Source organism: Notolepis coatsorum (assembly GCF_963971535.1).
Source record: "Notolepis coatsorum genome assembly, chromosome: 15".
Lineage (NCBI taxonomy): Eukaryota > Metazoa > Chordata > Actinopteri > Aulopiformes > Paralepididae > Notolepis > Notolepis coatsorum.
In genome coordinates, this window is record NC_140179.1 from 48378992 (window position 1) to 48394062 (window position 15071).

Consider the following 15071-nt stretch of genomic DNA (forward strand, 5'->3'; position numbering starts at 1 on the left):
CACACACCTGCTAGGTAAGAGATACACACACACACACACACCTGCTAGGTAAGAGATACACACACACACCTGCTAGGTAAGAGATACACACACACACACACACACACACACACACACATGCTAGGTAAGAGATGACACACACACACACACACCTGCTAGGTAAAAGATTTACATACACACGCACGCACACACCTGCTAGGTAAGAGATACACACACACACACACACACCTGCTAGGTAAGAGATACACACACACACACACACACCTGCTAGGTAAGAGATACACACACACACCTGCTAGGTAAGAGATACACACACACCTGCTAGGTAAGAGATACACACCCACACCCACACACCTGCTAGGTAACAGATACACACACACACGCACACACACACACCTGCTAGGTAAGAGATACACACACACACACACACACACACACCTGCTAGGTAACAGATACACACACACACACACCTGCTAGGTAACAGATACACACACACACACACCTGCTAGGTAACAGATACACACACACACACACACACCTGCTAGGTAAGAGATACACACACACACACACACACACACACACACACCTGCTAGGTAAGAGATACACACACACACACACACCTGCTAGGTAAGAGATACACACACACACCTGCTAGGTAAGAGATACACACACACACACACACACACACACACACATGCTAGGTAAGAGATGACACACACACACACACCTGCTAGGTAAAAGATTTACATACACACGCACGCACACACCTGCTAGGTAAGAGATACACACAGACACACACACACCTGCTAGATAAGAGATACACACAGACACACACACACCTGCTAGGTAAGAGATACACACAGACACACACCTGCTAGGTAAAGGATTTACACACGCACACACACACACACTATGTGTGTTTTGTTTTCTTTGCTAGTACAGGTATGGTTGTGAAATTGGTAAATCAATTTAGCTCTTAAGTGGTATTAAAGAAAGTCTTACATTTTAATTGTTGAAACCTGCAGATACCCTGATTCACATAAGTAAAAGTCATGAAAAATCAAGTATACCCCAAATGAAATAAAAACAAAAACAACTCAAATGTATCAACATTGTGGCTGGTGGCTTTTACTGTTGATGCACCCAGTCTCTCAGATCCGTTGACTCTTCTCCGCTGACACCTAGCGATAGAATACGGGCACGGCATCTTATTTATGTAGGGGAAATTGGAAGAGTGCAATGAATGCATAGGTAAATACATCAATTAAATTCATTTCTGTGTTTTATCACAAATTACCCAACCCTTACAGAATTTTAAGACAGTTTTCCTCCCTCTCTCTCTCTGTCTCTCTTTAGGTTGTCTGTTCTTCCTCTTCTCGGGCCTGATGTACATGTTCAGACGTTCAGACCCAACATGTCCTTCGTGGCTCCGGTTCAGGAGAAGGTGGTGATAGGAATGTTCTTCCTGGGAGCCATTCTGTGTCTCTCTTTCTCCTGGCTCTTCCACACGGTCTACTGCCACTCTGAAGGAGTGTCCAGGGTATTCTCCAAGTACGTATGGGATACATATACAATACATATACAGTATAGAGCAGTGGTTCTCAACTGGTCTAGCCTCGGGACCCAACATTTTCCTTAGTCATTAAGTCGTGACCCAATTCTTTTTTTTTAACCACTCTGATTTATTTCAATTTTTTTCTTTTTAGCAGTAATACACAATCTTTCATGCACTGTTAAAAACATGAAATAAACACAGAAAAGTGCAAGAAAAGTGCAACTAGGGCTAAAAACCCAATAAAATAAAATAATAATAAATAATATATGCTGCTTCTCTTAGCAGACGTATTAGCTTAACACAGTGGTTCTCAACCTTTTTACACCATTTACCACCTGAGAACGTAGCTGGCTCTCCAAGTAGCACCATATGGCCGACGTTAAAATACAGTCTCTTCAGCTATGCACAGTTCACGCAGGAGGCAAATGTATTCCTAATAGCATTATTTATTGTTAACTTTTGTCAGACACAACCACAATGTACAAAGGGGTAGCACTAGAACTAGCAAACTCTTCCACACAACTAATACAATGCAAGGGGCATTGAGAACATAATAACTAACATTCTCACATAGCAAGTGAGAAAAGTAAGAACAACTGTATTTCAGCAAATGTACTTAATTCTCTCTCGCTCTCACACAGCAAGCAATTGTCCTTCATTCTCTCTCTCTCTCACACACACACACACACACACACACACATACACATATAATTATTTTGTTAGAAAGACTTAATTTCCTGCATTCTGGTGCATGCATTTTTTAAATTGTAACCCTTTAAATGCCAGTTTGTGTGATGGCATCACAAATTATTGTTAAAAAAACACAAGTAAAATATTTTCAATATCGAATGCAAAGTACATTTTTCTGGGGGGATCATTATAGGCTAGGCATGTGTCAATGATTAGCAACAACACAAATTTTGATGGATTTTTTTGTTTTTTGTAATGTCAGATTTAACAACAACTCTTTTCAGAATATTTCAGAGTATTTCATTTTTTATCTGACATTACAAAAAATCTAAAAATAAAAATGGTTATGATCAGGGCTGTTTAGACTGCAATACTCCGCCGCAACTAGAAACACTGGCCTGGCCTGCTTCTAAGTTCAGTGGCCTGACTGTAAAAAAAAATATTTTTCTTTCTTCTTTTTTTTAATCTTTTCAAGTACCACCAAGTACCACTAGTGGTACATGTACCACAGGTTGAGAACCACTGGCTTAACATAACATACCTACGTTTGGGGGAACTAATGGGGTAAGGGGTTGCAACAAAAGTATAAAGTAATAATAAAGTATACAATTATAATAATAAATAATAATATATGCTTCTTAGCAGACTTCTTAGCTTAACATAACAGACAGGGGAACTAATGGGATAACTGGGGATGCAAAAAAAGTGCAATTAGGGCTAAAATCCCAATGAAATTTTATTCTAATAATAATAATAAATAATATATCCTTCTTAGCAGACTTCTTAGCTTAACTGGGGATGTTGTTTGCTCCTGACAAGAGTCTCAAAGTCTGGGGTGATGGTAGACAAAGCAACTCTGAGGTCATGCTCAATGTCCAATCTGTTCCTCTGCTTTGTCTTCAACTGGACCAGAGCTGAGAAGCCACTTTCACAAAGATAGGTAGTGCAAAAAAAGAATTGCAAAAAAAAAATGAATTATTATTATTTATTTTTTTACACACACATCAAAATGGCCCTGCGACCCACCAGTTGAGAAACACTGGTATAGAGCACACTCATCCAGCCCCAGGATTCAATGTTCCCCATGACATCACTGCTGGCCATATTCAAGCTAATTTTACTCTCAATAACTGTCGAACCAAATGAATGTGTGCAAAACTGTTTAGCGTTTTTGAACGCGTGTGTGATTATGTGCAAAAAAAATCTTTTTGTATCATCAAATGATGCCCTTTCTCTCTCTCTCTCTCCAGGCTAGACTACAGTGGTATAGCGTTTCTAATCATGGGTTCCTTCGTGCCGTGGTTGTACTACTCATTCTACTGCTCTCCCCAGCCTTGTTTCATCTATCTGATAGTGGTGTGTGTTCTGGGTCTGTCCGCCATCACTGTCTCACAGTGTGACTTCTTCGCTACGCCACAGTACAGAGGCGTACGAGCAGGTACGTGTATATAAGTATAAGCAGGGTTCCCGTTGGGTCTTAAATCTAAAATGTAATAATCTGAAGTTTAGGCCTTAATTAAAAAGGTCTTAGATATGATTTTGCCCCAGAGAGGAATGGAGCATGGGGAAAAACTGTTCTGTTGGGGATGGTTAACACTTTTGGTTGCACACGTTGTGCACTACTGGAATGTAGCGCTGGAATTTCATAACCACTTTATGTTAAACTATCCCTTTAATCTTCTACCATATTCAAGTGACACATTTTACAACACCTCTCTTCTGCAATGTCCAATGGCAATGTGTATAGTTTTAACAAACCCTTCCACAATTTTTTTTTTTTTTTTTTTCTCCTTTTATTCTCTCCCTCCATTCTCTCCCTCCTTCCCCAGTTCCCCTATCTCTCCCCTCACTCCATTTGCCCTCCCTCTTTCTCTCCCATCTTCCTCTCCTCTATCTGTCTCTTCCCCTCCCTCTCTCTCCCCTGTCCCCTCCCTCTCTCCCCTGTCCCCTTTCTCCTCTCTCTCTCTCGCTCTCTCTCGCTCTCTCTCTCTTCCCCTCTTTCTCTCTCCCCTCTCTCTTCCTCCCCCCCTCTCTCCCCCCCTCTCCCTCCCTCTTCCTCTCCAGGGAATAAAAAAAAAATACAAACATTAAGAAATCAATAGCAATTTCAATAAAGAAAGAAGGGACTTTATAAATCTCTCTCTGCCCCCCAGGTGTGTTTGTGGGACTAGGTCTCAGTGGAGTGGTTCCCTCCCTTCACTTTGTGATCAGCGAGGGCTTGATAAAGGCCAGCACTGTGGGCCAGATGGGATGGCTGTTTCTGATGGCCACGCTCTACATCACCGGGGCATGTCTGTACGCGGCACGCATCCCAGAGAGGTTCTTCCCGGGAAAATGTGACATCTGGGTAGGTATAACACATGCACACACACATGCACACTTACCTACAGGGTTCGCACAAGGTCCTTAAAGTGCTTGATATTTTTACCAAGGCCTGGAATTCCTTGTAAACAGCTAATCTTCTAACAAGGTGCTTAAAAAGTCCTTGAAATTCAAATCAACCATTCGCATTGAATGTTTTGTTCCTCCATGATCAAATTGTTCTGAATCAAGAAATCGTTCTGTTTAAATCAAATCTGACGAGTCGCTGTCTCGCACGATCGAACTGCTTTTCCTCATTTCTTCGCATGTGATGCTCTAACTTGCTCTAGCTGGCAAGCAGGCCAAGAAGATGCTTATAAAAAAACAGCATTTAAAAGTTAATTGTATCCTTCGAGTGACATCCTTGAAAATGAAAATTAGTGCTTGGAAAAGTACTTAAAAGTCCTTGAATTTCATTTTGCAATGTCTGTGGGAACCCTGTAACAATACAGGGGTTCTAGTACCCCAGTAATAATAATACACTTTATTTGTATAGCACCTTTCAGAATTGCAGCCCAAAGTTCTTCATATAGCAGTCGTGTAGACACAAAATAGACATAAAATGAGCAGAGAATTGACATAATTCATAATTTTAAAACAAGTCACAGAGCAGGGCTGTTTGTTTTGGTCTGTATAATTCATCGTTGCGATTAACACGGGCATTGTTGTCATGTATGGATATTTAAATAATCTGTTTATTTCTCTGCTCGCTCTCTCTCTCTCTCTTTCCCTCCCTCCCTCCTCCCTCTGTGTGTCTGTCTGTGTCTCTCTCTCCCCCAGTTCCATTCTCATCAGTTGTTTCATATCTTGGTGGTTGCCGGGGCGTTCGTCCATTTCCACGGCGTCTCCAACCTGCAGGAGTTCCGCCACCAGGCCGGAGGAGGCTGCGCTGCGGAGGACGCACTCTAACACACACCACACACGTGTTTAGTCAACACACACTAAAGGGGGAGAACCTGATTTAGGCACTATTTTGATGGATCTGCAGATATGTACTTAGTGTTACATACAGATAATTACACATCAACACACACACACACACGCACTCTCCCCCTAGTGGCAGTCAAGGAGGCTTGCCTCAGTGTGTCTTTACACACGTAATACCCAGGATGACCCCCTAGGGGGCACCATTTAAAACAAAAAGAAACTGACGAGGGGTGTTTTTCTTATTTCTCTTCCTCTGTCTGTTTTTTTCCTGGCTTGTCATCCTCCTTTTTCTCTGGATCTGTTGCTTCGACTATAAACTGCTTCCAAGAGAGTGTTTATCTTTTGAGGGGGGGGGATTAGTGCTCCAAAATCTCTTTAAAGTCTATATATATTTTTTCTTGAGTTGAGATAAATGAATGAAGGGTCTTCATTGTTTTGAATTTGAAAGCAGGTGTAACCCTGGTGATCCAGGGGTGTGTCCTGCCCACTGGTTCTGTGCTGAATGCTGAGCTTGACGGCATTCAGAAAAACTAAAAGAAAGAAGCTAGAAAGGAAAGAAGGAAGGAATATGTTTATTGCTTTTCTTCAATATTGACGACAGGGGGTGGGGCGGGGCGGGATCTAGACACTTTTAAAAAAAAATTAAAAAAATAAGGAAAAAAAACTTTTTCCATGTAAATAAGATTTCTACATTTTTGGGTTATATAGATTTGTATGAAATACCTATGAAAAAAAAAAAGAACAAAAAATTGGTGAGATATTGAATAAATTGATGGATGGATAGAGAGAGGGGGAGCTTAAAACAAACATTATGCCCAAACCAGCTGTTGTGAGGTCCAGTGGAGAGGTTTTCTAAAGACACGTTCTCTAGCTCAGTGGTTCTCAACCTGGGGTCCGCCCACCCCCAGGGGTCTTTGAGGGGAGTTACAGGGGGTCCCCACAAAAAGAGGCTGATCATAGGCTGCACTTTCTCCACAGCTACAGAATTCTAAATCATATCCAACATCTTCTCGGATGACATAAACCTGATCAAATGAGGGTCCGAAGGCTGATTTGTATCAATTCGAGGCTCGTTGACAACGGTTGAGAACCACTGCTCTATGTTGTATACCACAATGAGTGCTGACAACTCTCTAACGTGTGTCTCTGGGTAAGGAGGGGGTGTTATTGACAGAACTCTCTGGATCTATATGTCTCTGGCCTTGGTATGGCATAGTGTTGGTATGGGGTCATATGTGTCGGTGTGAGGTATTTGACAGAACTCTTGACATATATATGTCTCTTGTGTCTAGCGGCTCACAGAATTACATCAATAAAAAAAAAGAAGAAAAAAATATTCATACATTATCATATTCCTATGATTCAAATGTGTTTGGTGAACATGAAAACAACTCTCCCAAATCCAAGAACTAGAGTAAATAGAGTATAGAAGAGCTGCTCCGTATAGACGATGAGTTCAGAGTGATGTTGAAGGTGACGTTTGAGCACCCAGTGGAATGTTTTGAATCCATGGATACGTGTTCTGCTTCAGAACTGAGAATACTACTATAGAATAAAGTTAATTTGTAGGTCCACAGAACCAGTCTCCCCAGTCATTGTCAATGTGGAGCAGCTCCAGACTTTATACCTGATGATACGTTTTTGAGTCTTACTTCTCTCATCTGTGGACTTTGGGAGAGAGTAGTTCATGGAAATATCATTTTGGAATTCTTGAATCTGGGTGGTTTTCCCTTTTTTAACCCTTTCACAGCCACACTACAGAAGGTTAACCTTTTCACTGACACACGACAAAGGGTTAACCCTTTCGATACCACACTACAGAAGGTTAACCCTTTCACTACCACACTACAGACTGTTAACCGTCTGTAGTGTGGTAGGGAAAGGTTAACCTTCTGTAGTGTGGTAGTGAAAGGGTTAAGGACTTTTAACAACCCCCCCCCCCCTCGCAAAGTAAGCACTAGTCTGGGCTTAAGAGACAGGATCCTTCACGGTCAAGTGTCTTAAGACAAGAGTACCGATTTCAGATCCAGCCAACGCATAAAAAAAACTAAAAATTATATTTCGCATCATTATTTTTTGATGCGCAAGAGTGATATGAATGTAAGTTTGCAAAACGGGCAAAATGTACTTTCTGAAAAGTGTGATGCAAAACACAAAACGAGTCGTCACACTGGTGAGTGTTGTGTGTGCAAGAGATCGGTCCTCCTGTCTTGAGAAGACTTATTCATCGTGACCTTAAAGGTCAAAGGGATCCTAGTAGCCCAGTTAGGATGCTTAATGGATTGACGGATGACCTTACTTCACAGAACAGTAACAGCATCTCAAAACTACATTTTCTTTTATCTTTTTTGTTTTTGTTTTGAGTTATTATAGATTGTATTCTATTTTATCCCATGCTGTTTGTTATCATTATCATTGCAAGCTTTAATTTGATTTCTTTACTTTATTGTAATTTCTTTTTAGTTATTTTCTACTGGCTATCATTATTATTCCACCACAGCTGATTATGTGAGATGAGGCCAGGTGTATATGGTCATGTGACCTGGGGGAGACCCACAATGCCCTCTCGCTGTCTCCCTCCTGGGTGACAAGACCAGACCAAAAAACGAAAGAATTGTAAAATTATTACAAATATTTTGCTTCCTTGGGGAGTGCATGATTAATGGTCTGATTTGGAAGAAACATGGTCGTTGTGGGACAACCACAACAGCGTTAAAACGCTAACGTTCTTTTAAATAAATTTTTTATTTTGATAGTTTGAGAGCATTGGCGCTAACATTAGCTACGTAGTTGAATAGGAGTGTGTCTAGCTGCATCGTGGTGATGTTGTTAGTCGCTCTGGGGGCGGCGGTGTTTGCACTCGCGTGGCACTGTTTTCAAAATCACTCAATCAAGTACATCTTTCAAGGCACATTGCAAAAACACCTCAAAGACTTGAGATGAAAGCAGAACATTATTCAATTGATTTGACGGAAAAGCAGTAAATCCCAACTGCTTTATTCTTTTTCTGCAAACATCTAACATGCACACAGGAAGCACAGGGCCTTTCAATGTGGATTTCTTAAGAGAATTGACTATGGTGGATATATTTAACCCTTTCAGGTGTGAGTTCTTTTGACATTTTCCTAAGAATCTCTGAATTCTACCACTCTGTAATTCCCCTTATTCACTTCACTTTGACTATTTTGCTTTTTGAAGTGGCATCCTTACAGCTTAGTTGTAACGTTGGAAGATAATGGGCATCCGTAGCGTCAAACGTGACCAAATAATGGCAGCGGAGTGGATTAGGCGAGTAGATGTGAACGGCCTCTAGCCACTGTGACATCATTATAGAATGTTAATGTATCTAAAATCCTGATCGTACACCTGAAAGGGTTAATGGGAATTCCACAGTTTTCGGTCTGAATTGAGTTTTTTAGTTGTTTTTGTGAGTTGTGATTTGAGTTGTGGCTTTAGAGGTCTTACATCTCCATAACAGGTCTGCTGCCTTCCTCCTTCACGTACCACCCTGACTTGAAGAAGCTTTCTTGGCACTTGGGGCGTGGACAGTGTTGTTATAAGAGGTTGAACTGGAGGGCAGGGCTTTTTTTTTTTTTATATATATATATAATTTAAATTAATTTATTTCATTCTTGCCCTCCGTCCCATTTCCCTCCCCCCTCTCGTTCCCTCCTCTCCTCACTCTTCTCCCCCCTCTCTCTCTTCCCCCCCCCCCTCAATATCCCTCTCTCCCTCGAATGGGTGGGGGGGGGGGGGGGGGTCAATAATGAAAGGAGAGAGAGAAACGGATGATTTAAATGTTCAGCCCCCTGCTTCCCCCATGCTTTTGTTAAAAAAATTCATTTAAAAAAGGTGTGTTGGATGACACGCCGCATGTTATTTCAACAAGTCCTTTCTTTGAGAGTGCAGTGACGACACTGTCCTCTACCGGTTTCTCCTTCCGGGTCGGAGGTCAGTTCCTGCTGTAGTCGTCTTGAACGCAGCGTGAGGCCTTGATTCCTGCCTGTTCAGTTTCAGTTGGGGAGGAAACCTCAGGAAGGAAACTGCTGTTTCTCAGTGTTTTGATCTTTTGATAATTTGTTTCTTTTGTTTTTTTTGGATTAATTTATTTTTCTTGGGGAATGCATATTGTTTGTTATCGAAGCACACATACTGTTCTGAGGGGAGTGTTTTGATTGCAATAGACCTTTATATCTGCTGTATTGTTCTAATAAAAATGTTTTTGAATCTGTCGCTGTGTTCTAAAATGATGTTCTAAGTGCTTATGTTCTCATGGTTCTCTTAAAAGGGAGGTTCATGGTTTTTAGAACTAGCTAGGCCTACCGCGGTACAAAATAGGATTCAAAATATGAAAACATTCCCACAATCTTAATGAATGACGATATTGCTGTAGGCTAATAATAGTGACTTTCATTCCTCATTTTCGTATTGTGCCTGTTTTACTAGGAACGTATAAAACTTCCATACCCCTTGCTGTTTTACAGAAGGCTGTAGTCAGCGGACCCTGTCCGTAGCATTAATGATGGGATCTAACGTTACGCTAGTACCCGTAACGTACATCTGTTGGTGAAAACATGCAATAGATCATCATAAAACTGCAGTCGGGTGTAAAATAAGAACAAGAGTACATATATACATAAAAATCCAACAGCTCTCCTATGGGAAGTATCTCCGTCCTGAAGGCAGGAGTCGAAACTCTGCATAGAATGAATGAATTATTTTATTTCGAATGTTTACACATACAAACAAATACTTTTTGAATTTTTTTACAAATAAATAAACGAAAAGGATAGGTTTGAAGCCGAAGGCTTATAGAACAACCTACCCCTTAGGGTGCTGAGGGTCAGCTAGAATGGCCTCTGCCTTCTGAGTGGCTCTCACTTGATAAACATGACTAAGGTCATTAAGTTAATGCCGATGGTCTTCCGGCACACTTTAACGTTACTTCCCAGCCTATTTTTATTAGCCACGCTGAGGTTGCCAAAACCAAGAAATCATTGCAAAAGTGAAAATAGACTCAATAAAAGAAGAATAGAACATTTTCATCAGTGACCTATCGACATGGAAGCCCCTCAACTCAAAGAAAACATTATCTCTGGTTGGCATTTTTACAGATGTGATCAGTGTTGGCATCAAAAGTCATTTTGTCATATAAAATGGTGACCATGCCCAGGTACTACTGACTTACAGTCTCAATAAGAGTGGGTGCTGTGACGAGGGTTTCGGCGAAAGTCAATATGCATCTCTTTTGTTTTGGAGACGTTGAGGTTTAAGTGTGAATCGTCACACCATTTGACAAAATTTTCCAGAACAGGACCATGATGGTTCTGCAGGAGGCTGACTATTACAGAGTCATCAGCAAACTTAACTATAGACCTTGACTCAAACGTGCTCTGACAGTCATTAGTGTAGAGCACGAATAACAGGGGGGACAAAACACACCTGTGGGGTGATCCTGTAGAACAGATCAGAGTATCAGACAGTGTCATTAACTCGGGTTCTCTGTGGTCTCATTGTAAGGACATATAGTGCCAAAGTCAATGCTAAACCTTTCAGACAATCTACAAGCAAGAATATGAGGCTGCATACAGTTAACACTTTGATTGCCTAAGGCTAAATTCATGATATACCATCCGTTGCCATCTCTATTTGTCTATGGAGAAGTTCCCCTTCTTTGCAGGGCTATAACTTTTTAAATTCTATTGCTAGATTGCCATTATTAGGGCCCATTCAAGGTCCTATATGTATTGTTCATTGTGTAGCAACGTTAAACTTTTTCATTCACATATTCATAGTAAAATATGGTCTAAAGTATAAGTATGTTTTCATCTCTTTCTGCAACTTTCTCCAGAACGTGATTTATAGCCCCAAATGCATTATATTGATGATGAAATACAGTTTGGTAGGAATCTGTGCGAGATCAAAAATTTCAATTGGACGTACTTCTAGAAGTTTCTACGTATCATCTGATGATGACCGGATGGGCGGGGGATCGTTTATAATTCCGTGGGCAGCGTTATATCATTCATCTAGTGTGGGTGATATGATCATCAGAGCAGTTTATATCGAACACGTTCAAAAATAACGCTGAATCTTACCGTATCTTCCTCGCGCCGTTGGACGATGAGCGTGGAACTGAAATATTCCTATTATGGGATGTAGAAATACGCGATCTATTTCCAGGTTGTATAATAGTATATACGTCCAAATCATGTTTATCGAGTTATTGGCAACGGATCGCTATGTCTTGTGTCGAGATCGAGTCCCGGGACCTATAGAGAGTGCCCGGAAGTAATATGGACGATCAGCACTTCATCCACATGACTTCCTGTTTGGCGCTTCTGCCGATCGGCCACCAGATGGCGCTCTTGAACCGCTAGAGCAGGGGTCGGGAACCTATGGCTCGCGAGCCATATATGGCTCTTCTGGTGACAGCATATGGCTCCCAGAAATTTGAGTAAAAAATAAAAAAAATTTATACTTGTGATATTTCTTAATAATACTGTGTCATTTAAAAGTAAACAGAAATTAGTTTTGAAGATACAGCTAATAGTATCTGTAGCTAAAGATATAGCGAGCAGAGCTGGCGAGGGAACACAAGTGGACAGAAATAAAAAATCTTCAACCTGAAGACCAGCTGATTCTTAAAACTTGGAACGAGCTTCCTGTGACATACCACACAATGCAGCGTGAGTATTGCCGTATTGACCATGTTTGGCTCTACATATGCATGTGGGCAGTCATTCTCGCATATGAGGAACATTAAGACCAACCTACGCTTACGTTTAACTGATGGAAGCCTCAACGCCTGCATGAAGCTCAACCTCACCAGGTATGAACCAGATTACAAGGCCATCAGCAAAACCATGCAGCACCAGAAGTCGCATTAAAAGTAAGACATATTTAATTTATTATACGTTAAAAATACTATATGGCTCTCAATGAAATATATTTAGAAATATTTGGCTTTTATGGCTCTCCCAGTCAAAAAGGTTCCTGACCCCTGCGCTAGAGGGTTGAGAGGAGGCCAGCACTGTGTCTCAGGGCTGCGGAGGAAAAATATGATTTCGATCACAGATTTTTGAAATATTGATATTAAAGACGAGTTAGGGCGTCCTCTGCAACTTTAGCATGGCTAGGAAAGACGCCTAAACACGTTTTCGGCACTTAAAGTGTTAAAAGCTGACAAGAAGTCAACAAAACATAAACGTATACATGAGTCTTATTGCCCTCCAGGTGCCCAGCAACAAGATCCAGCAATGTTGCTGTAGCATCCTCTACACTCAGTCTACCCCCTTCCATGCTTGAGAGGCGAAACAGCGCCTCTACCACCTGAGACAGTTAAGGAAGTTCAGAGTATCGGGGAAGATACTCCAGTCCTTCTACTCAGGAGCTGTAGAGAGCATCTTGACCGGAAACATCACTGCCTGGTATGGAAACAGCACGGCACAGGACAAGAAGGCCCTACAGAGAGTGGTGCGCTCAGCCGAGCGTACCACGGGTATTGCACTACCTCCCCTGCAGGTTCTATACAACAAGAGGTGCAAATCCAGAGCCTGCAGGATAATGAAAGACCCTCACCACCCCAATAACAGCCTGTTCCAGCTGCTGAGGTCAGGCAGACGCCTGCGAACCCCAGCTACTAGGACAGAGCGGCTTAGGCTCAGCTTCTTCCCCCAGGCCATCAGAGCCCTGAACAATGAACATTGAGTGCCACAGAACACTGAACTATCCACACACAAGCACACATGAACACACACACGACACGCACGCTGTGCACGCTCACACACTAGCAGCCACTTAACACTTTAACATGAGCGGGCACACACTCATGCCGCACACACGCACACTTATGGCCAAAAGGAAAGGCCACTTTAAATTAGAATAACAGGAACAGTGTATTGCACTACCAAAGCTACCTAGCATGTCCTATATGCTCTGTAAATAACTATGTACAGATACCGAGATGTCACACCATGTTACCTGTTTATTGCACAATGTTGTTTTTATTGGATTCTATTATATGTTATACCACTGTATTGCACATCGTTGCGGGCAAGACCACCCGCATTTCATTGTATACTTGTATGCCGTGACAATTAAAACTCTTGACTTGACTTGACTTGATAAGCAAACTGGAATTCTGCATTCTGTGTCATGGCCAGTAAACTCCTCTTCACGGTTTGTTCAAAACTTTTCATTACTAAGGAGGTAAGTGCCACAGGGTGATAATCATTCCACCCCTTTGTGATGGGACTTTAGCGACTGGGACCACAGTGGATTTTTTCCATATCATGAGAATTCTATTCTCTGATAAAGACAGCTGGAAAATAAAATATCACACAAGAACAGGGCACAGTTTTTAAGTAGTCGGGCCCCCTGACTTTTCCTCACATTTGTCTGTTCAAGAGTTCTCCAGACATCCATGTTGTCAATCTGAATCTGACTGCTCACAGGTGCGCCTCTAAATTCAGCCAGTTCATCACTAAATTCATGGGAATCAAATCTCAAATAAAACTGGTTTAACTCTTCTGCTAGGAATGAGTCAGGCTTGTGAGGGTTAGACAGACGTTTTTTCTTGTCCTGAATTCCAACCATAGATTTGATTCCCCTCCAAGTGGAACAAGAATCTACATACAGTAGATTTCATTCTCTGTTCTTCATGCACGCCTGGTGATACTAAATCCAAATTGAACTCTCCCATTTGAAAGAGAAGATTTGGCCCAATCCATATATGTGCGAATTGGCTATAATAAGGTCATTTATAGGCCTCATATTCTATATTCTATAATAATATTTCAAATTGCATGCGTCCAAATGGCAGAATTCAGTACTGTATCTACAAAACCTTCTGTTTAATCATCTTCCCGTTATTAATTTCCTTAGATTTGTACACGTGATCTCAAGAAGGTACTGAACGAGCTCAGTGGCAGTTTTTCATGTCTGGTAATTCTTTGCATGGTGTTGTTCACTGTCAAAGATGCAAAGAAAAATCATAATTCATATTCTCCTTTGTGTCATCACAATTTAAGCAAGCCTAGTAATAGACACAATATTTCTGACACTGGGAATACATTCACTGAGGTCCATAGATGTCCCTAGATACCAGGAACATGCAAATGGACCTTGTAGAAGTGGAGCAATCTTCCATTACTTAGGTATGTATTTTAGGTGGATTTTCAGAAAATAGGGCTCCGGGCTTAAGAGTTTAAAGGTGCTATAGATAACATTAAGTCACTAGATGTCGCACTAGAGCACCAGCATGTCATTTATCCAATCAGGTGCATTCCACGTGAGGAAATGGGAAGTGTAAGATACATTTTGGACCCGCTATCCCGCAATTTTTTGTAATGATTTCTGAGCAGCTTTAACGAAACCATACCTTATGGCATACATTCATTGTTGTTTCCAAGGACAGTGAATAAACATGTTCTGCACAGATGCCGTGAAGAGTTTTTCTTTATACAATTTCTGGTTCTTATTTATCAAGTAGACAAAAAAGATAGAGGGAACAATTAATATAACATTATTTATTAAA

The 15071-nt window shown here is 41.2% G+C and overlaps 1 pseudogene across 1 annotated transcript in view; it reads left to right on the plus strand.

Annotated features, from left to right (window-relative positions):
• Positions 1–9764, plus strand: part of LOC311242037 (adiponectin receptor protein 2-like) — a 103346-nt pseudogene extending 93582 nt beyond the window's left edge. Inside the window, exons 4-8 of the transcript XR_014620993.1 lie at positions 1221–1251; positions 1357–1551; positions 3496–3683; positions 4399–4592; positions 5387–9764. The product of XR_014620993.1 is annotated as an adiponectin receptor protein 2-like (transcript). The remainder of the gene's footprint in view (positions 1–1220; positions 1252–1356; positions 1552–3495; positions 3684–4398; positions 4593–5386) is intronic.
• Positions 9765–15071: the final 5307 nt, after the last annotated feature.